The 21,554-nt window shown below is 54.8% G+C and overlaps 1 protein-coding gene across 4 annotated transcripts in view; it reads right to left on the bottom strand.

The window, feature by feature from the left end:
* ZNF385C (zinc finger protein 385C) overlaps positions 1 to 21,102 on the bottom strand; it is a 56,704-nt gene extending 35,602 nt beyond the window's left edge. For all 4 annotated transcript variants that reach the window (XM_007177668.2, XM_057536600.1, XM_057536599.1 and 1 more), the window contains exon 1: positions 21,072 to 21,102. The gene's annotated coding sequence lies outside the window, so the exon portion shown is untranslated. The remainder of the gene's footprint in view (positions 1 to 21,071) is intronic.
* Positions 21,103 to 21,554: the final 452 nt, after the last annotated feature.

Raw genomic sequence — 21,554 nt, 5'->3', positions numbered from 1 at the left:
TCAGTAGTTGTGGCTCGCGGGCCCCAGAGCACAGGCTCAGTAGTTGTGGCGCCCGGGCTCCATTGCTCCGCGGCATGTGGGATCCTCCCAGACCAGGGCTCCAACCCGTGTCCCCCTGCATTGGCAGGCGGATTCTCAACCACTGTGCCACCAGAGAAGCCCCTCTTTTTTTCTTTTTAATTTATTTGGTTGCGCCGGGTCTTCGTTGCAGCACGCGGGCTCCTTAGTTGTGGCATTCAAACTCTTAGTTGTGGCATGCACGTGGGATCTAGTTCCCTGACCAGGGATTGAACCTGGGCCCCTTGCACCAGGAGCGCGGAGTCTTAACCACTGCACCACCAGGGAAGTCCCAGGGCCCCAGGTTTCAGTGGAGTCCTCGGGCACTGCAGTGTGGTGGGATTCTCTGACTGCACTATCCAAAGAGGGGTGGATAGAACTCTGGAGGCCGTAAGTGCAGAGCGGGGAGTTGTTTCAGCCGCAGCCTGGGGAAGGGTGTCCTCGGGAAAGCGCTGCTTTTACCAGAGGGTTAACGGGAGAGGAAGGTTCTAGGCCTGTCTCCAGCCTTTGGCAGGGAATGAAGGGCTCCCTCACCAAACCCTTAATGAGCCCAACTACACTCCGGTATTTTCCCCCAGGTCTGTCAATATATACCCTCCCGCCTCCCTGAGCCAGGTCCTAGGCCCTGCCTCTGAGAAGGAAGCCTGGCTGACCGGCCAACCTTGGGCCAGTCCCTGCCCCTCTGGGCTTCAGTTCCCCTTCTTTAAAGAGAGAGAGTGGGGCTGGGCTAATCTCTTAGGTCCTTTGCAGGCGGGCAGTGGCAACACAGAGCAGCTGCCTCTAAGGATGGGGTGAGAGGGGGGAAGCCAAGTTGTCTTTGTCTGTTTCAGCCGCCAGAGAAAGGTGGGGTGGGGATAGAGAAAGAACTGCCCCATGGCGAGTGTCCATTGCCTTCTGGGCACTGTATAGACAGCACCTCTGTTAACCCTCATAACAACCCTGTGAGGCTTTACAAATGAGGAAACTGAGGCTCACAGTCGAAAAGAGAGGCAGGTGAAAAGGGTCAGTTCTGTACCATCCTATGATGCAGGGGCAGGGGGTGCACACCGTGGTGGCCCCCATCGCCGTCACTCACAGGGTCACGAGCAGGAGTGTGGGATCGTGCCTGGAAAAAGAGAGGCCTCATCCGTTCTCGTCCTGATGGAGTGTGAGCCCCCCTGGGCCTGGCTGCCCCCTCAGTGTCCCCAAGGAGCCACCACTGAGCGTTTTGGTCTCTCTTTCCTGCCACTTCTACTCTCCCAAGGCTGACACTTTGCAGGGTGAGGAAGGGCAATAACCCACCTCAGTTGTGTGGCCACCATAGAGTGGCACCCACCATGGGATGGCCCAGAGAGCTGGGGTCTCTCAAGACTCACACCCAAGACTCCCCAAAGGAGTCAGAGACCCCCACCTAGAGGAGTGGGATGGCCCGAGTCAGAGACCCCCACCTAGAGGAGTGGGATGGCCAAGTGGCCCCACATAGAGGAGTGGGATGGCCCGAGAGGAGTGGGATGGCCCAACCCACACGTCCCTGCTTTGCCAGAACAGGAGGCCCTGGGGCTGGGCAACAGCTGGTCCAGGTGTCAGGTGCGGTGAGGTGGGGATCCATTGGGCAAACCAAGACAGCCATGTCTGTCTTCCCACCCGAAGTGATGACAGAGGAAGCCGGTCACCTCTCCCTGGGGAGACTACTGGGTGCTGGGGATTTCAAGGGGGGAGCTGGCTAAGAGGTGCTGAAAGTCAACACTCCAGCTGCAAGGATGGGAGAGAGGGGGCATGGGAGGTGACGGAGAGCGATGGTCCAGAAATGAGGTCACCATCTCCCCCGACCCTCTCCTCCCCCAATCTGTCCTCATCCCCTATTGGCTGGGAGTCCCAGAGGGCCTCCTTCCCTCCTGACACCCCCAGAGATAAGGGCTGCCTCTCCTGGACACTGAGACTCCCCTGAAAGACCCTCAGGCCACCCTCAGGAAGGAAGTCCTTCTTGCGATCTAAGCTGCATCCCTCCTTGCAGGGTCCACAGTGGCAACACAGAACAGCTGCCTCTAAGGTGGGGGTGGGGAAGGGTGTATGAGCCTCAGTATCCCCTGTTCTAGCCTCTGCTGCCAGGCAAGGCCTAGGAACCTTACTTGTTGTGCAGGAGACCCGCCACACCGCCTGCCCAGGACGCTGGCACAGCTCAGCCTCATCCACCGCCTGCTCGCCCAGCACAACTCCCCATAGACTGAACAGTGGCTCCCCCAATCCGTGCTCCCCATCGTGACTGTCCCACGATGGGGAGCACTTCCCTATCAGCACTTCCAAGTTGGGGCTGAGTGAATGCGTCCTGAGAGCCAGAGGAAGGAGGGTTGAGACGTCCTAGGACTGTCTGAGAGTTGTGGGTGGGAGATAGAATCCCGCCTCCCCCTTGGACCACGAGGGCCAACCTCTGCCCCTGACCCTGACAGAGAGGAAGCATTCTGCTTGAAGGGGGAGGGGCGGGCAGGAAGGCCTCCAAAGACGTTGAATGACAGGGATGGGACCCCGGGGTGGAGAGCATACTCTTTGCACCCCTGCCCCAAAAGACAACATATCTCCCATCCCCCACCCCTTCCATTCTATTCTATCCCAGGGGCTGATAAGGGGGTGTTGATTTTTGGAGTCTCTAAACAACTTAGACGAAGAAGGTAGGTTATTTGGTCGAGCCCCCTGTCTGCAGAGAATGGTCCCCTCCTTAGGATGAGAGTCTCACCGTCTCTGCCCCGTGGTCCCCAGCTTCCCTTCCCCTACCTCCTGGGAGCTGGAAGTCCTTCTGGCCATCAACCTTGTCCCCGCTCCCAACCTCTGTTTCCGGTTAAGTCGTGATTCTTGTCTCCCACCTTCCCCCAACACAAGGCGGGGCGGGGTCCTCGCCGCTGCCACCAGCCCTACAGAGACACCAAAATCGCCACCCTGCGCGCGGGCCCCCTCGGGCGCTCAGCCCCAGCGGCGCGTCGCTCCCGGATAGAGAGCCAGGAGTGCGGTCCCACGGCCCGCGCCCGCGCCTACCTGGAGGGCGCTCCCGACCGGAGCGGGGCCGCATCCAGCCGCCCGCGGCCACCCGGGGCGATCTGGATTCTCGGCTCCCAGAGGTGCGCGGCAGGTGAGTCCCGGGCCCCCGCGTCCCGGGGCAGCCGCCGAGTCTCCGGAGCCCGCCCCTGGGCGGCCCGCGGGAAGCAGGTGCCAGGAGCCGCGCCGCCCCGAACGGAGGGCAGGCGAGCAGGCTGGGAGAGGGGCTGCTCCCCTCGATGGGGCTCCCCAGGAAGGAGAGGAGGGGAGATGCAGGGGCTCTCCTGGTGGTGGGGCTGGGCCTATGGGTGAGTATCCTACCTACCCCTGGCTGGCCAGTCCTGAGTGCTCCTCGCCTTCCGAGGGGTCCCAGAGCTTAGGGGAGGGGACCCCAAAGTGGCCACCTCCCAGTGGCCTGCTGTGACCTTCCCTACCCCTTTGTAAACCAGCCCCTCTTCTCGGGGGAAGTTCAGGGAGAAGGAGGAAGCTGACATTCATGGAGCACCTCCTGGGTGCCAGGAAGGATGGCATTCAATCCTCATAACAACTCAGCCCAGATTGGTTTGATTCCCATTTTACAGACCAGGAGATGAAAGATTGGGGATGTTAAGTAACTGGCCCAAAGTCACTCAGGAAGTGAGCACTGAAAGGGAGACTCCAGGTTGCCCCGAGGCCAGAGCATCAAACCAGGCCAGTGCGCCCGCTGGGGAAATATCACCCGTGTGTGCGGCTGGGAGACATTTCTGATTCTTCCCAGAGAATCAGTGCACTGGGTTTGGCCTGCATCAGGGCACAAGGCAGGAGTATGAAGCCAAGCAGAGGAGGGCAGGAGGCAGGGGCCAGTGGCATAACCTCCTAACAGCACCTGCCATCATTCCACTATTGGGGAGTCCTCCCAAAAGGGGATAGGAATGGCTCATGTATCTAAAGAAGATGTACCACTGCTGCTCACCCCACCTCATGCTCCGGGCAGGCTTCATGTGAAAGAGGCCTTCCAGAGAGGAGGTCCCCCTGTGGGGAGCCCTGGAGATGCCGTGCCCGCTCCCTCCCAGCACTTCTTCTGGTTCTCACACCCACCAATTCACTCCTGTCTTGAGGCCTCTGCTGTTCCCTCAGCCTGGAACTGATCTTCACAGGGCTGTTTCCTTGTCACTCAGACCTCAACTCCAATATCACCTCTCCAGGACCCCATTTCCCCAGCCCCATTATTCTTTATCCCAGCCCCTGGTTAATTTCCCTCTTAGCACATCTCCCAGGATGTAATGCTTTTGCCTGTCTCCCTCATGGGGGCAGGGCCTTTATTTCCCAGATATTGGAAGCACCAGTACAAAGCTTGATGCGTACCTAATAAATGCTCCATGTAAAGAGTTGTTGAATGAATGCATGAATTCATTTCCACTCGAAGAGTCAATCCACATTAAAGTGTACACTTTAAATGGGCGAATTGGGCTTCTCTGGTGGCACAGTGGTTAAGAATCCGCCTGCCAATGCAGGGGACACGGGTTCGAGCCCTGGTCCAGGAAGATCCACATGCCGCAGGGCAACTAAGCCCGTGCACCACAACTACTGACGCCCCCACGCCTAGAGCCCATGCTCCGCAACAAGAGAAGCCACTGTAATGAGAAGCCCGCGCACCGCAATGAGGAGTAGCCCCCACTCGCCGCAACTAGAGAAAGCCTGCGCCCAGCAACGAAGACCCAACACAGCCAAAAATAAATAAAATTTTTTTTTTAATGGGCGAATTGTAAGCTATGTTACATATCTCAATAAAGTGGTTACTCAAAAATCAATCAGTGCAGGGTGGGGCTGACAGCCATGGTCCACCACGGGTACCTCACCATCCCCCAGCACATCCACCCCCTAACTTGATCCAGTCACATCTCTCTCCGACACAGTCCACATCCTGTGTCTGTCCATGGGGAACGGCAGTTGCTCAGACTTGGAAGGGATCTTAGCGGTCATCCTGTCCCTTTTGTAACTTGTCCCTGACAGGTTACCCTCTGGCCTCTGCTTGACTATACTGACGACTCACTCTCTCACAACACAGCCCGTTCCATTGATGGATGGTTCTCAAGGATAGAAAGCTCATCAATATGGGGTCTGAAAGTTGCTTTCCTGTAATGCTTATGCAAGGGTTCTAGAGCTGCTCTCTGGTAATGTAGAAAAAGCCCACCCCAACTTCCACAGCCTGCCGAAGACGGCTGGCAGCCTCTTCCTCAGGGGTCTCTTCTCCCAGCAGAATAGACCTATTTCCCTCAACTATTCTTTCCCTTACATGGCCACCTCCTCCAGGAAGCCCCTTCTACATGCTCCTAGGGCATCTTGTATGGGCCCTAACACTGCACTTATCATACTGTATTGAACTGTGTCCCCCAAACCCTGCCCCAGCCATCCCGCTGTGCTGAATAGGCTAGTTCTGGTCCTTTCCTCATTCCCTTCTGCTCAGTCCCTTGCATGGTGATCCAGTGACCTGAACTGCACAACTCAATAAAAATTTGTCTCCAGAGGTTTTATGACCCCACTCATATCCCTCTTAAACTTATTTAGGCTTTCAATGTCCTGCTTAGAACAGAGCAAAGGAGATAATCACCTCCCCCCATCCTCCATCCTGTCCTCTATTAATGCTGCCCAGCCCTTACCTTTTCTGCCCTCCTGAGTCAGCTCTATATAGAGCTGAGGGAACCTCCCATGTCTATTTTCACGTGATATGTTGGCAAGTTCAGCGTCCCCATCTCGTTGCCCAGAGCGTGATTTCTTGAACTATGAGCACCAGACCTTTTGTTTGGGCTTGCTGGCTCTCCCGTTCTGCCCAGCCTGATGAAATCATTCAGCAGGACCACAACTGCCAGCTTAGTGCCACCACAAAGACGTGGCTTCACCTAGATACACAGGGATAACACGCCCTTGAACTCCAACCCTGCACACAAACAAAACACTGCTCTTAGCTGTGAGCCTTCTGCCTTCCAGACCCTTCCCACAGCTTTATCGATCCGTTGTATCCTCCCAAATAGCCTTGAAAAGTCAGTATTCCTCTCCTCACTTTAAAGATAAGGAAAGGGAAGCTCTGAGAGGTTAGTTTACCTGCCCGAGGTCATACAGCTAGAAAGGGTTGAAGTTGAACCCCATCTGGTGGACTCTAGACTCTAGGGCCTCTTTCCTCTATGTAATGGTGCCTCTAAAGGCCTTACCCCAATATACCCGGATTTTTTCCTATAAAGGTGGGTGAGGAGGAAGAAAACCCAGAAAACCTCTTCTTAGTCATGAGAGCTGGAGGTGCCAGGTGGTGCTGGTGCTCACTTTCCCACCTATCACTCATCCAAGGAGGGACTCAGGCCCCTAGTTATTGCCCTCCCCCTCCAATGCCGCCAGAAAAATGACCCTTAGTCTAAATAAAGCTACTGAGTCTCTAGTTGGGCCACTCAGTTCTCCCTGCTGCTCAGTCTCATCCCATTATCTCTTCTTCCTCTGTTTTGTCTGTGATGAATCCCCAGCCCTAGAACAGTGCCTGGCACACCAAATGCAACCAACACATATTGCTGGATTTGAGGAATGAACCAACTCTCACTGTGGGCACAAAAAATGGATCGGGTTCCTTGCTCTGGCTGTGTGGGCTGAGGCAAGTTACTTTCCTTCTCTGAGCTTCAGTTTCCTTATCTGTAAAACAGGACAATTAACACATAATAGGGCTTCCCTGGTGGCGCAGTGGTTAAGAATCCGCCTGCCAATGCAGGGGACGCGGGTTCGAGCCCTGGTCCGGGAAGATCCCACCTGCCACGGAACAACTCAGCCCACGCGCCACAACTACTGAGCCTGCGCTCTAGAGCCCGCGAGCCACAACTACTGAAGCCCGTGCGCCTAGAGCCCGTGCTCCGCAACAAGAGAAGCCACCGCAATGAGAAGCTTGCACACAGCAACGAAGAGTAGCCCCCGCTCACCGCAACTAGAGAAATCCCGCACGCAGCAACAAGACCCAACGCAGCCAAAAATAAATAAATAAATTTATTAAAAAAAAATTTTTTTTTAAAAGAACACATAATAACATGGCAGAGGGTGATGTGAGATCATCCCTGCAGAGTGCCTGACATAATATGTGCCCAATTAATAAAACGGGTATCATTAATGAGGTGTTATGGTCCCTGCTTTAGAGATGGGGCGCCGGGCTCAGAGAGGTGAAGGGACTTAAGTAACACACACAAGCTGTTATCCCCAGCTTGGAAGTGGCCCATACAGAATGGGAGCCCGGTATATCGGGCCTTAAGGCTGTGCCCTTTTCCCTGCACCACAAGGCCTTCCCTGAGTGCTCAATAAATATAATCCCTATCACAAAGATAGGAGATGGTTATACTAATCATTCTTACTAATAACACCAAGGCCCCCAGCTGAGGCAAAGCCTGTAGCAAAGGGGCTCAGGAGAGGAGCCAAAGACCCCTGCCCAGCCAGCAGCTCCTGTTCTGCTCATGGCCCCACCTGGGGTTGGGGGTGCAGAGTAATTCTAGGCCCCTGTGTTCCAGGAAGGCGGGGGAAGCCCCAACCTCAGGTGGGCCTGCCCCGTCCATCATGGGTCCTTTCCGTTCCCACTGAAAGGGCAGAATCACTAATGGCTGAGAGCCCTCCCCCCACGGGGCCAGGTTTTTGCCTCCTAAAATAGCCCAGAGCCACCATGTGCCCAGGGCGTCTCCCCACTTGTTGCAAATCCCTCTGAAATTAAATCCCCATCCTGCCCCAAGCAGGACAGCACCACCTCCTGCCGCCGCTGGGCTCTATGGCTGGCCGGGCTCCCCCCAGTGGAAGCCGGGACAGTTGTCCTTCACGGTGACCGAGACATAAATCCCCAACTAATGAGACAGGCGCTGGGAACACAGAACCAGACACCGTGTTAATTGGTTTACTTCTGGGCAGGCGTGATGTGGTGACAACAGCCACAGGCCTCGGTTTCCCAGCCGGGAAGATGGGGTGGGGAGATGTGATGACCTTCTGGGTCCCTGAGTTTCTGTGTCCTCTGACTGGCTTCACACCCAGACTCGCCAGCAGTTCCTTCCTAGAACATCAACTTCTTAGACGTAAAAGGGAAGGATTGGGATCCCCTGGTCCAGGTCTTGAAGTAGGGAGGCCCAGATCATGCCTACCATGATCTAAAAATACCTCTTTCCACTAAAAACAAAAACAAAACAAAACACAAAACCAAAAGCCTCAGCCACCTCAACATGCATGAGGATGGGGGTGGGGAGGCGGGGAGGGCCCAGCACAGTCTCCCTGCTCCTCATGCAGGGTCGGTAGTGGATTCTCGGACGGGCAAGAGGTCCTCAGTTTTCAGTAATCAGGATGAGATTATCACATTAAACTTTAAAAGTCTTTGCTCAAAGAGAAGCAGCAGCATGAAGTAAGTCAGAAAGAGAAAAACAAATATCATATATTAACGCATGTATGTTGAATCTAGAAAAGTGGTACAGAAGAACCGGTTTGCAAGGCAGAAATAGAGACACAGATGTAGAGAACAAACATATAGACACCAAGGGGGGAACGTGGTGGGCGGCGGTGGTGGTAGTGTGATGAACTGGGAGATTGGGATTGACATATATACACTAATACATATAAAATAGATAACTAATAAGAACCTGCTGTATAAAAAATAAATAAATAAAATAAAACAAACAAACGATAAAAAGAAGCAGCAGCAGCTGACACCTTCGACTCCCCCGACTTTGGCACCATCACCCTCTCCTGGAAACATGGCCAGATGAGCTCCAAATACAGATGGGCCACGTGGAGGCTCCATCGCACTGGCTTACAGGCAGTGGGATGGACAGGATGACCTTTCCAGGCCTGGGCTGCTTCTGAGTTGTGGTGAGATGGAAGGGGGAGGAGCCAGGGGAGGGGATAAGTGTGTGTCTGTGAAAGTAATTTGGGGGAGTCTCATGAGAACCGGAGTAAGTTGGAATCAGGGAAACATGCATTTAAGTACAACTCTGCCACTTACTGACCTGTGACTGGGAACACGGCCCTTTTCCCCACACCTCAGTTTCCTGATCTGTGAAATGGGGATAACAATAACAATAACTAATAATAACTCCCCTAACCCAAGGCTGGCAGCTAAGAAGATTAAATAAGATAACAAATAGAAAATACCCTGCAGGATATAAAGAGCCATTGTGATGTGAGGGGATGACATTGTTAGTTAAAGCAGGAGGGACAGTGGTAAGACTGCAGAAAGAACTTCCTCACAGCTGTGCAATGGAAACTAATGGGGCAAAAGAGAGGGAAGACACACGGGCCTGGGCAGAGCCCCCAAAACCTCACCAACGATCCCCTTTCCCAACACAGGGTGCCCTTCCCCATATCCAGACTAGACCCCTCCCCTCCTGCCTATCATCTTGCCTCACAAGGCTATCAGCCCGTCCCCAGGCTTTCCCAGCCCTGAGCTATATCCAACTTGTGTTTGTTACCAATGCAAGGGAAATTATTTCAACCTCCTCACTCAGCTTGGCAAAGCTGCCTGTGTTGTGTAGGAGAGGCCAAAGCTGGAGGAGAGGAGGCTGGGAACTGGCGTGTCCACAGCAGGGGTAGCCCCCTCCCCAGAATATTCATTGCAACAGCAGCAGTCTAGAAGGCAGTCAGCTTACTGGGGGGACTTCCCCATACTGCCCCATGGAAGAGAAGGAAAGGCTGAGGGCCCAGGGGTCCTCACTGGGACCTTGGCTACCTTCCCTCTTACTTAAAGAGCTGCATTCAGAAGAGGCTGGGAGAGGCCCTGACTACCAGCCAGGATCAACCCTGAGGAAATTAGGATCTTTGAGTTTCCCCAACCCAGCCTTCATTTCCTGATGCTTTTATTTAGTTAGTTTGTCCAGCAGAATGCTCCCACCCCACTGGACCTTGAGGTCCTCTCCTCTTCCTCAGTATAAGTAACCGAACCTAACGCATCCTAACCTCAGAAGGATGGAGGCAGGGGGAGGCTGAGGATGACCCTGAGAATCTGGGGTCACCTGGGGCAGGAGGGAGGGGAGAGACTCCAAGCCCAGTGGCTGAGGGAGATGGTGGGGTGGCCGCGGTCCACCTTGCTGGCCAGGGAGCAGCTGCTGACCACATCAAGGAGTCTTCCTCTCAAATCAGTCGGGTGGGTGGAAGCACATGGCCGTTGCAGGCCATGAAGGAAGCCTTTCAAAACCAGCAGAGAGGTTCCAAGAAACGCCCTGGGGATGGGCTGTGTCAACATGCCCTATGCCCCCCAGGCCCTCCGCTCAGCCTCCAGGCTGCCAGGCTGCCTCCCACAGTAGAGGCTGCCAGAAGGCCTTGGCTGGGAGGCAGCTCGGGGCCCAGGACAGAGCCTGGGCTCTGGAGCCATCAGACCTTAGGCAAGTCGCTTCACCCCTCTGATCTGTAAAATGGGCACAATAGTATCTACCTTGCAGGGTTGTTGGGAAAATTAAGAGATATATATGGAGAGTGTCTCCCTTTGGGCCTGGCACAGAGTAGGGGCTCGATAAACTCACTCAATAAACAGTCGTTGAATACCTACTATATGCCAGGCCCTCCATTCTATCCCCCGGGGATCCAGCAGTGAACAAAAGTCCTAAGGGTCCCTCATGGAGCTTGCAATCTAGGGAGATGGTCAGGTCAATAAGCAGATAAACACACAAGGTCAGGGAGAACAAGAGGCCAGGAAAGGCCTCTCTGAGGACGGGACAGTTCAGCCCAAAGCTGGCTGATATGAGGGACAGGCCTGCTTGAGGGTCCTCAACTGTGGGCGCTCACTGGAATCACCTGGGCAGCTTTGAAAATGATGCTGGGGCCCCTCCCCAGGGATTCTGATGAGCTTGGTCCAGGGTGCAGCCTGGGCACCAGGACTTTTCAATTCTGCCCAGGTGATTCTCATGTGCAGCCAAGGGTGAGAACCCCTCACCCTGCAGTTTTCCCAAATGGCTGGCCACTTGAACATCACCTGGGAGCTTGTTGGGCATCCTGGGCTGGGCCCCAATCCCAGGGGTTTGGATTCAGGGGCTGGAGTGAGGCTCAGCGTCTGCCTTTTTAACAAGCACCCACGTGATTCTGAAGAGCAGACAGGCCTAGAGATGTGTCTGGAAGACCAAGTTCCAGCACTGTCCTGTCCAGAGCTACGCGCTGCTGCTTAGGATCAAAAGGACCCACCTCTTTGACCGCAGCCTGGGAAGCCCCGCCTCCTTTCTCGGGCAGTCAAGTTCTGAGCATGCTCCTAGGCTTAACCATGAAGACTGAAGGTCCCCACAGCTGTGGGCTTGGACTCTGTTTTCCTAGCATCCTCAGCCTCTTGGCCAAATCCCTCACACCATTCTGTTCCATGTCCATGCTTCATGTCCAACCATGTGGCTCCAAGTCTCGCACCCCACAGGTATGACTCGTCCTAGTTGAAGGAGTACCAAACCTACCCCAGCCTCTGCTGGACACAGCTGCTCCCACAACTGGGCCAAAGGTGGCAGGGTTGTGACCTGCTCCTGGAAATCCCTGCTCCACCCCCTTCTCCTGTCCTGGGTCTCTGATCCCAGGACTCCTCCCATGGAGTCTGACTTCTCTTCCTCCCACTACACTCTTAGCCCTGCCCTAAGGGCCAGGCCCTGGGATAGGAGAGAATCCCCTTACATCCCTGCTGAAGAATCAGGTCCCCCCCACCCCCCCACCCCGCTCATGCTTTAGCTGCCTGGCCTAAGGGAGGCTCACCCTTTAGGGAAGCAGCATAGTACAGCCATATCCCCACACTGGGTTCAAATCCTGCCCCTGCCACTTCCCAACTGTGGGACCTTGGCCACCTCTGTGCCACAGTTTCCCCATCTGTAAGATAAGGATAAATAGTATCTTTCTTAGAGAGTTGTTATGGGGATTAAATGAGTCAATATTTGTACAGTGTTTAGCAAACAGGTACATCGTACACTATGTGTGTTTGTTAAATAATATTTAAAAATATAGGATTCCACGGGCTTCCCTGATGGTGCTGTGGTTAAGAATCCGCCTGCCAATGCAGGGGACATGAGTTCGAGCCCTGGTCCAGGAAGATCCCACATGCCGCGGAGCAACTAAGCCCGTGCGCCACAACTGCTGAGCCCATGCGCCCCAACTACTGAAGCCCGTGCGCCTAGAGCCCGTGCTCTGCAACAAGAGAAGCCACCGCAATGAGAAGCCCGCGCACCACAACGAAGAGTAGCCCCCACTCGCCGCAACTAGAGAAAGCCCGCGTGCAGCAACGAAGATCCAACACAGTCAAAAAATAAATAAATAAATTAATTAATTAATTTTTAAAAAATACACGATTCCAGGAAGGTGATGCTTTAGTCAGTCAACAAAGTGGGTCCTGACGATGCGCTAGTTCTGGGAGGCTGGGATTAAGATTCCATTTTACAGGCGAGGAGACTGAGGATCAGGTCAGTTACTTCAAGCCTTCTCCCTTCAAGCACCCCAAGGCCCACCTCCCTTACTCCTCAGGCGCCTGGCCTGGCCCAGGTGGGCTCTGTGCCCCGCACCGACAGAGGCCCCTTTGTACCCCTGCCCAGGGTCACACCCAGAGCTCGGAGCCACAGACCAGACAAGCGCCTTGTGTCTGGGTCTGTTTCACGGCCAGATCTGTGGTCGCCCTGGCTGCTCCAGCCACGTGCTCTGGGCAGGTGGACCTGAGGGCCATCGCACCCCTCCCAGCCCCCCACCCCAAGCTCAGCAGGGCATCCCTGACCCTCCCTCGCCACATTCAGCCAGGAGACAGACTGGGAGGGAGCCCCAGGGAAAACACCCTAGTTCTCAGTCTCTACCCTGTGCAAAATTCAAGTGGTCAGACCCTGGGGTGTCTGGGGCCTCAGAGGAAGGGAGGGGCAGGAGCTGAGGGTGTGAGGAATGACATGGAGGTCACTCTGGGGGAGTGGGGAGGGCCATGCTGGGATCCAGGGAGTGGGATGGGATTACCTGGCCCTTTCTACCTCCCTAATCTGTCTTCAATCTGTTCACTTCTCTTTACCACCTGGATTAGCACAATAGCCTCCTCACCAGCCTCCCTGCCTCCACTCCTCCACCTCCCACACTCCCAGTCTATTCTCCACATGGCCAGAAGAGCCTTTTTAAAAGGCAGATCTGAACTTGTCACTCTCCTGCCTAAAACCTCCAAAGGTTTCTCCTTCACTTTATTTTATTATTATTTTTTAAATATCAAATCTGATTTTTATTTTTTTAATTTATTTTTTATTTTTAAAAATTTATTTATTTATTTATTTATTTGGCTGCATTGGGTCTTCTTTGCTGCACATGGGCTTCTCTAGTTGTGGCGAGCGGGGGCTACTCTTCGTTGTGGAGCACAGGCTCTAGGCATGAGGGCCCCGTAGTTGTGGCTTACGGGCTCTAGAGTGCAGGCTCAGTAGTTGTGGTGCATGGGCTGAGTTGCTCCGCGGCATGTGGGATCTTCCCGGACCAGGGCTTGAACCCGTGTCCCCTGCACTGGCAGGCGGATTCTAAACCAGCGTGCCACCAGGGAACTCCCTGATTTTTATCTTATTATATTATTATTATTTTTTATTTTGGCCGCACTGTGCGGCTTGCGGGATCTCAGTTCCCCCACCAGGGATTGAACCTGGGCCATGGCAGTGAAAGCGCCGAGTCCCAACCGCTGGACCACCAGGGAAGTCCCTCCTTCACTTTAAGAGAATCCTTACCGCCTGGAAGATCTGGCCCCTACCCATCTCCCCAAAACCCTTCTCCTCTGCAACCCACCATCCTGCCCACAGATTAACTGAGATATAAATGCAACTCTCCACCTAAGGCTATGGCTGGTAGAAGTAACACTGGTAACAGCTAGAACCAGATACAAGAAGACTCGTTATTGACTAAAGTGGACACAGGAATCCAATCTTGACCACAAATCTCTTTTTACATTTGAATCTTCCAAAATTGGAGTTTACCCAGTCACTCACGCAATGGAAGAGACTAGGGTTGGGGTCTTTGATCGTTGTGAAATTGATCAGTGAATCAAGTCTCGGCGGCAAAATCTATAGAGTATTGATGCCAGTGAAAATAATTTCAGTAAAATTAAAATAGAATGGAAAAAAAAAGGAAATTTGTTTAATTGTAGAGGAAAAATGGAAAAATCTGATCAAGGAGTTAAGCTGGATGAATAGAGTTCAAACTGGAAAACACTTTCTAAAAAAGTCTTCAGTGTTGGTATGTTTTGATTTAAAATGTTTGCATTCAAAACATCCTTTGGGTCAAAATGTCCAGGTCAAAATATCCTGTGCCCCTCGGATCTGTTTTCGTACCTCTCCCTGCCTTTCTTATGATACTCCAGCCACACTGGGCTCTTTCTCTCCCTGGAGCACAGCAAGCTCTCCCTCACCTCGGAGGGTCTCAGAACCTGTTCTCACTGCCTGCAGTGCTCTTTTCCTCCTGGCTCCTACCTCTCTTTCTCATGGCTGATGCTGAAATACCATGAGAGGCCTTCCTTCCTTGCCCTCTTTAAGGTAGATGTCCTTCCTGCCTCCTCATGTGCTCTCTTATTCCCCCTGTCTTATTCCTCCTTGAATTCCCAGGGCAGGGCCTAGCAAATTGTAACACATAGTAGGTGCTCAATAAATATTTGTTTGTTTGTTTGGTTGTGCCGCACGGCTTACAGGATCTCAGTTCCCCGACCAGGGATCGAACCCGTGCCCCCTGCAATGGAAGCGTGGATTCTTAACCACTGGACCGCCAGGGAAATCCCAATAAATATTTGTTGAATGAATGAATGAATAAATCAGTATCACCAGGGTGAGGGGCAGGGGGATGGGTTAGGGCTTACAAAAGCCCCGGGAGAGTAAAGAGACAGGGCAAGGAAACAGTCTTCCACCTCTAACCCCCTCTTACTCATGACACCAGGTTCTAGAGAAGCCCATTTCAGCAGAAAGGAGGGGACAGTACCAGTTCTACTTCATTTCTGCCCCTTGCCCAGCCTTCCAAGGTCCAAGCCCATGTGCCAACTGGCCAGCTGCCCCACCCCCACCCCAGCTGGGCTAGGCACCCTGCCCCCCCCAAGCCTGGCTCCCACATTTGGCTGATGGCCAGGCTATTTGGGGAAACTTCCTGATCCCCCCTCTGGCCTCTCTGCTCCCACACCTCATCCCACAGCCCCGGAATAGCTGTCCCCGGCCTCAACCTAGGGACAGTCGCATTCTCAATTAGCACCCAGATGGTTGCAACCATCTCTAAAAGCTTCTCGTGTCCCTCTCCCCTCAGGAAGCCGCTAACTAGGACAGCAGATCTCAGAACAAGGTCACAAGACTCGTGCCCCTACACTCCCTTCCCAGCTGGAGACACGGGTGGGGACCAGGAGTCTCCATTGCAGCCCGTGAAGATGGAGGAGGCGTGGGTGAGGGTGAGATGCAGGGAGAGCCAAGGCAGCCTGGGCTCCTTTTTGCCCACAGAGCAGTTCTGGCTCAGCCCGGGGAGGAGACCTAGCTGTGGGGAATGAGGAAACCTGGCGTCGAGTCCAGACTCTGCCTGGATGGGGACTTCATGACCTCTCCAGGTTTCACAGGGTGGGATGTGGCAGTACAGTACACAGTACAGTACCATACAAAATCCAGGGACAGAATGGCCCTTGGGGTCTGAGGGAGATCATTCTGGGATGAATCCTGGGAAGGGCCCCAAACCCATTACAGAAATATTCCTCCGCTGAAGTCTTGTTCTACCACTGGCTCCAAGCTCAGCCAGTGAGGGTGGGTAGGCAGGTGGGAAGACTTCTCCCACATTCTGAATACTACACCCAATGTGTTCTCTTTGGGAACCCCCAGAGAACCCAAGGGATCCAGTTCCCAACACCTTCTCAGGGTATTTCCGCCAACCCCAGGTAAGGGATGGGGGTTACAGGGTTGTGTCATAGCTCCCTCTCCTGCCCGGCCAAGTGGGAGGGGGTCGCTGGCATCAGATGTAGGAACCAACAGACCTGAGATCAGGAGGGTAGAGATGTCTGGGGCCTGGGGAGGTAGGAGAGGCTGATGGGGGTGCTGGGGGAGGGAAGTGAGGGCAGCTGGAGCGTGGCAGGGCCCGGCCTGGCCTCTGGCCTGGGCATCTGAAGTGGGGAAAAAAGCACCTATGGAGTCGGTCCTCACCCCACCCAAGGAAACCTTAGTCAAATAAACAAACAGTCAACACAGCCGCTCCTGTAAGAGAAGCCAAGAAGCTGTGGCAGTGAGGAGAGGCCCCCTGAAGTGGGGAGGCTGGGGGAGAGGGCAGGGAGGCTGTTTGAACAGGCCCCGCGGCCCTGGGGCAGTTGGCAGAAATGTTTGGAACAGGGCGGGGAGCGCAGTGGTGGTTTGGATCTGGAAGCTGGGGCCTGGGGTGGGTGCGTTGAGCTTGGCTGCTTCGAGGAAAAAGAAAAGCGTCAGTGGTCAGTGACGCTTCTGGTCAGCGCCTCTTCTGAGGAAGACTCCTAGTCCCCAACACCTTTCCCTTGGCTCAAGGCCACAGACAAGGGGCTCCCTCCCTCGTCACTCTGAACCCCCAGCCCTGCTCCCAGGCCTATGACCCGGGGCCTTGTTGCAGAAGAAGATGCTGAATATTTCCATCTGGAGCCAAAGCCCCCAAATTCTCAAGTTCTCAACAGAGGAGCTGGGGCAGGTGGGCCGACATCAGTCCTCCCCGCAACCTAAGAGTCCTCCTCCTTCCTGGCAGCTGGAGGGGCCAGAGGTGATGGCAGTGCCTGGGGATGCTTTATCACCTTTTTCTGCACTCAGAGACACCTGGCTGTCCTGTTCTCTGGGACACCTCATGAGAGGAAAAGAGATTGGAGAGACAGAGACCTAGACTTAGAGGCAAAGATGGGGAGAGGCAAAGACAAACAGACACAGAAAGACGAACTAGTGAGACGCCACACGATCAGAGACACAGAGCCAAGGGACAAGGAAAGATGAGGAGACATGTGTCCATGCCAGAGAGACAGACGGAAGGGCAGAGACACACACAGAAAGAGACTAAGAAAGACAGAGACAGATATACAGAGAAAAGAGGAGAGAAATAAAGAAAGACACACAGAAAAAGAGAGACTCAGAGAAGCACAGAAAATGACAGGCATAGGAGCAGGGGGAGGGCCACCCAGAGAGCACACGGGACACAGGGACAGACACGCGTACAGGCTGAGAGGCTTCCAGAACTACACAGGGACCTGGAGACACTCGCTGCGAGCCGCGGGGTAACAGAGGGGCCGATTGTTGAGCCTGGCGGGGTTTGCGGGGAGTCCCAGGAGGGTGGCATGGCTGCCTCCTGCCCCTAACGCTGAACCCCTGCAGGCAGCTGGCCCCCAGCCACCCTCAAGTAAGCCAAGCCCTTGCCACTGGAGCTGGTGGGTCACCCAAGGTGAATGAAAAGTCACCAGTAGGGGAGAGGGAATGTGAACTGTAGTGAAGGCAAAGGAGTTGGTGTAGTGCACGTGTCAGGACGGGTCCGCGGGGGATCTGTATCTCGGATTGCACTTGGAGTGGTGATTAGGGGTGCGCCACTGTTCAGTGACGTCTGTGGGTTAGTGTAGGCGGGCATGCTTGCCTGGGTGTGTGTCTGAATGCGAGTGTGTGTGTGTCCGGTTCAACCGAGCACTTCACAGCGCTAATGAGGCCAAGGCAGCAGGTTTGATCCTAAAGCAGCCCAATCAGGATCCGTGAGTGAGTCAGAGACGACCACAAGAAGGCCGCGCGTCTCTTGTTCTGAACAGACGGTGCGTTCAGGTGCCACAGGGCACCCAGCTACAGTCGAGACCAACGTGCCATTCCTTCCCGCTGAGGATGACTCCCACTGCCTGGCCAGCTGGCCCCCACACTCTTCCTCATCCAAAGCCCAAGATCCAAACTTAGAGGAGGACCCACATTCCAGACACATGGCCCCCTTCTTAGCTGCGGGTCCAGCGCCCTCTGAGAAGGGCAGCTGGAGAAATGGTCCAGCCCTGATCTTCCCCCAGTCTGACTTCCATCCCTCCTGCTGCTGCAGCCCCACTGAACTCCCTCCTTGCTCCTTGGGTGCAGTGAGTGCCCACACCCGCCCCACAGTCAGGAGATAAGCAACCTCTCTCCCCCTCATCCCTTCCCTCTTAAGCATCACAGGACAGTTTTTAAATGTCCCAGTTTTGGCATGGAGAATGAGGTCAGCAGGCCCAAGGGGGGACTGCTTGTCGGTGGCAGCTGACAGTCTTCATTTCACCTTGAAACTCCTTCCTGGTCCAGGTGGGCGTGTCCTAAGCCCAGTTTTACAGGGGTGCTATTGGGGGACAGAGAGAGCAGGAAGGGAATTCACCAAATAGCGGTTTCGGTCACAGATGTTGCCAGGCCCACCTCTAACATTTGCAGGGCCTGGAGCAGGAGGACAAATGGGGGCCCACCTGCCCATGTCTAAATATTTAAAAGTTATAAATCGAGCTAGTAAACTGCTAATTAAAATATGTTCTGGGAATTCCCTGGCGGTCCAGTGGCTAGGACTCAGCGCTCTCACTGCCAGGGCCCGGGTTTGATCCCTGGTTGGGGAAATAAGATCCTGCAAGCTGTGTGGTGCAGCCCAAAATCAAACCAAATAAAATAAAAAAATAAAATAAGTTCTAACCTCCCACCTTGACAAATACACTTTCATAATGTCCTGGAAGACCAGCTTCCAATTTAGATGTCTCTGACTCCTGGGAGTTTTGCAGAACAACTCTGTATAGGGAGAGACAGCTCCACTCCCACCCTGCGCCCCGCCAGCAGCCCCCCTTCCTACTGCCAGCTCCTTTCTACACTGCAAGGGACTCATAGGCATGGAGGTCGACACCCAGCCTCAACTCACATCCTGGTTCCATCTTCATGCCCTGCAAACAGCTGTCCCTTAGCCATCTTCAGGTGTCCTTCAGGTCTAGGGGTGCACACACTAGTGGCATGACCTGCCCTGAGGAGAACAGGCCCAGGGAAGAGGCTTGCATGTGCTGGGAGCAAGCCGGCGACCTTCTGGACAGGGACCTCCGGAGTCACAGGTATGGTGCATGTGGTCGTGAAGGGGATACCCAGGCTCATCCCCTTGGCACTGCTGACTACTCCTCACCCCACAGGGAGAGGGATGGCAAGAGGAGGGCCAGAGCAGAGACCTTGAAAGCACCCAGCCAGGGTACGGGCACCCCCTCCCTTGCCCAGGTTTAAGGGCGCTTATTAGACCCAGACTTTCCTGGCAGCCTCCAGAACTCGGACCAGGAACTGGAGCTGTCTTTCCATTGGAGGGCAGCTTGGACAATCCCCAAACAGGACTTTCAGTCATTTGTATTATTTATCTTCCTGGAAAAATTTAGTGCAGCTTGATCCCAACCTGTGGATTTCTGTATGTGAGGAGGGCAGAGAGGTGATGACAACGGGCCTTTTTTTTTTGGTTGGGTCTCTAAGCCAGCTTGTTCCCCTGAGGCATAGCCCTCCCCAAGTGGGCTGCTGCTGGTCCCTGCCCTGTCTTCTCACCCTGGAGACAAAAAACAGGGTGACTAAGGGAGAAGGTGGTGAGGGGCCCTGGGCAGCCCAGACAGATCCAGTCAAGATCCAGGGACCAGCAGGGGCTGGGTGGGGGTGGGGGTGAAGGGCACGGCTCTCTCTGGCCAAGTTTAAAAAAGAACTTCCAACCCCACCCCTACCCCTGGCAGATCGGCTTTGCTGTCCTACACAGGAGGGGACACTTGCACTTGTTGAGCCCTCACCAGGCGCCAGGCACTGTGCTAAGCACTCTATGTGCGCATTCTCATTTAATCCTTGCAGCCACCCTATGAGGTGGGTTCTATTATTATCCCCATTTTACAGGTGGGGAAGCGAACTCATAGGTGAACTGACTCGCCCAAGGTCACACAGTAGGTAGAGGTGACAGAACCCAAGTCTAAGTGACCCCCAGAGTCCCCACTCTTTCCACCATAGCACATTGCCTCCCAGAAGCAAGAAGCTGGCACAGAAGCAGAAGGGATGAAGGTCAGATATGAGACAGAACTTCCTGACAGTGACAGTGTATGTGGTGAGAGGAGACAATGGAATGGGGAAACTAGACAGACACAGAACGCCCCGCCACCTGAGTTGGGTCTTGGTCTGTCTGTTGGCTTGTGATGATCTCTAGAAGGTCCATGGGGTCCTGGCTGGATCCAGACGGCAGCGTCCCGACCTCCCTCCATTCTACTATCTGGGGTCCTCTGCTCTATGCTAACACAGCAGCTGGGCCCACAGTCGGACTCTCCCTTGTGGCTCAGAGCTCTAAAAATCCCATCTGCGCTGTCAACCCAGGACCTCCTTTTCCAGGAAGCCTTCCTTGAGGTCCTAGGAGGCAGGACACCTCTCCTACAGCCCAAATCCCAACACAGAAGGTGCAAATGCACCCACGTCTACAATAACGCCCACTTCTGTGATCACCTCCCCCATCCGGCTCTGGGACATGGACGCAGAGAAGATCTATTCAGTCCCCAGGCTCTCTGGGTTCCCCAGGCCATCTGGACCAGCCCCTGCTCCCTCTTCCCCTTCACCCCCACACATCTGTTTCCAGGGTGTAAAGAAATGATGCAGGTGCCCTGGGGCACACCAGAAAACCCAGGCTCCAACTCAGGGATGCAGTGTCTCTTACCGCATTTTCCCTCAGAGGCCGTTTGGGTCACCCCAGCACCCCCTAAGTGGGGGGAGGGAGTAGGGCGCTGCACTGAATGAGGCACGGGGCACTCTGAGTCAGTGAGGTTCCTCGCCCGGAGCCCCGCAGTCACCACCCGTAACCTGTTCTCCTCCAGAAAGCTGCGTGCCTTAGGCCTGGCTCTGTCCTTTCCCGTCCCTCACAGCCTGCCTCGGCATCGAGGAAAGCCAGCCGTGACCCTCTAAACTTCTCCAGAGTTTAGTCTCACCCGCTACCCAGATGCCCAGCATCAGTGCTTAGAGCCAATAGGGATATGCTCCCTGCCCCTTGGGGTCCCCCAGTTTTGAGGCGAGGGCACAGGACAGGTGGAAGGGGCTGCCTTGTTCTCCCGCACTGCCCTCGAGGTCCTCAGCGCGGACCAGCCTGCGTCGCTGACTTACCTGCGGGGCACAGACGAGCCCGCCGCGGCCACCTGCTCTCACCGCGCTCCGTAGCGCAGCGGCTTCGCGCTTGCCGAGGCGGGGGCGGGGCCAGGGGCGGAGGCGGGGCCTGGGGGAGCGGCGGCCGAGCCCCTCCCTGAGTCTCCGCGGGGAGGAGCGGGCCGGTTTATTCAGGTGGGCATAAAGGGGGGGGGGGAGCATCCGGGCCACTAGGGAGGCTCTGGAGCTCTCGCTATTCTGAGGGCTGGGAGTTAGGATTCCTGGGTCCTGAGGACCTCATGAAATGCCCTCCTTCAGGCAGCCTTACCCAAGTGCCCTGGAGGCAGTGACTCCACATGAAGACCCCCTCATACGAAGAAGCAAGCCCGGGAACCCCTCCTCGTCTGCGTTCCCCCTTCCATCTGAGCTCAGGAAAGCTCTCCCAGCCAGGCAAGGTGGGTGCGCGATAGGACACGTCCTCTAAAGTCAGGGCCCCCCCATCCA

Source organism: Balaenoptera acutorostrata, chromosome 20 (genome assembly GCF_949987535.1).
Source record: "Balaenoptera acutorostrata chromosome 20, mBalAcu1.1, whole genome shotgun sequence".
In the NCBI taxonomy this organism is placed as follows: Eukaryota; Metazoa; Chordata; class Mammalia; order Artiodactyla; family Balaenopteridae; genus Balaenoptera; species Balaenoptera acutorostrata.
This window is presented reverse-complemented; position numbering and strand designations above follow the sequence as displayed.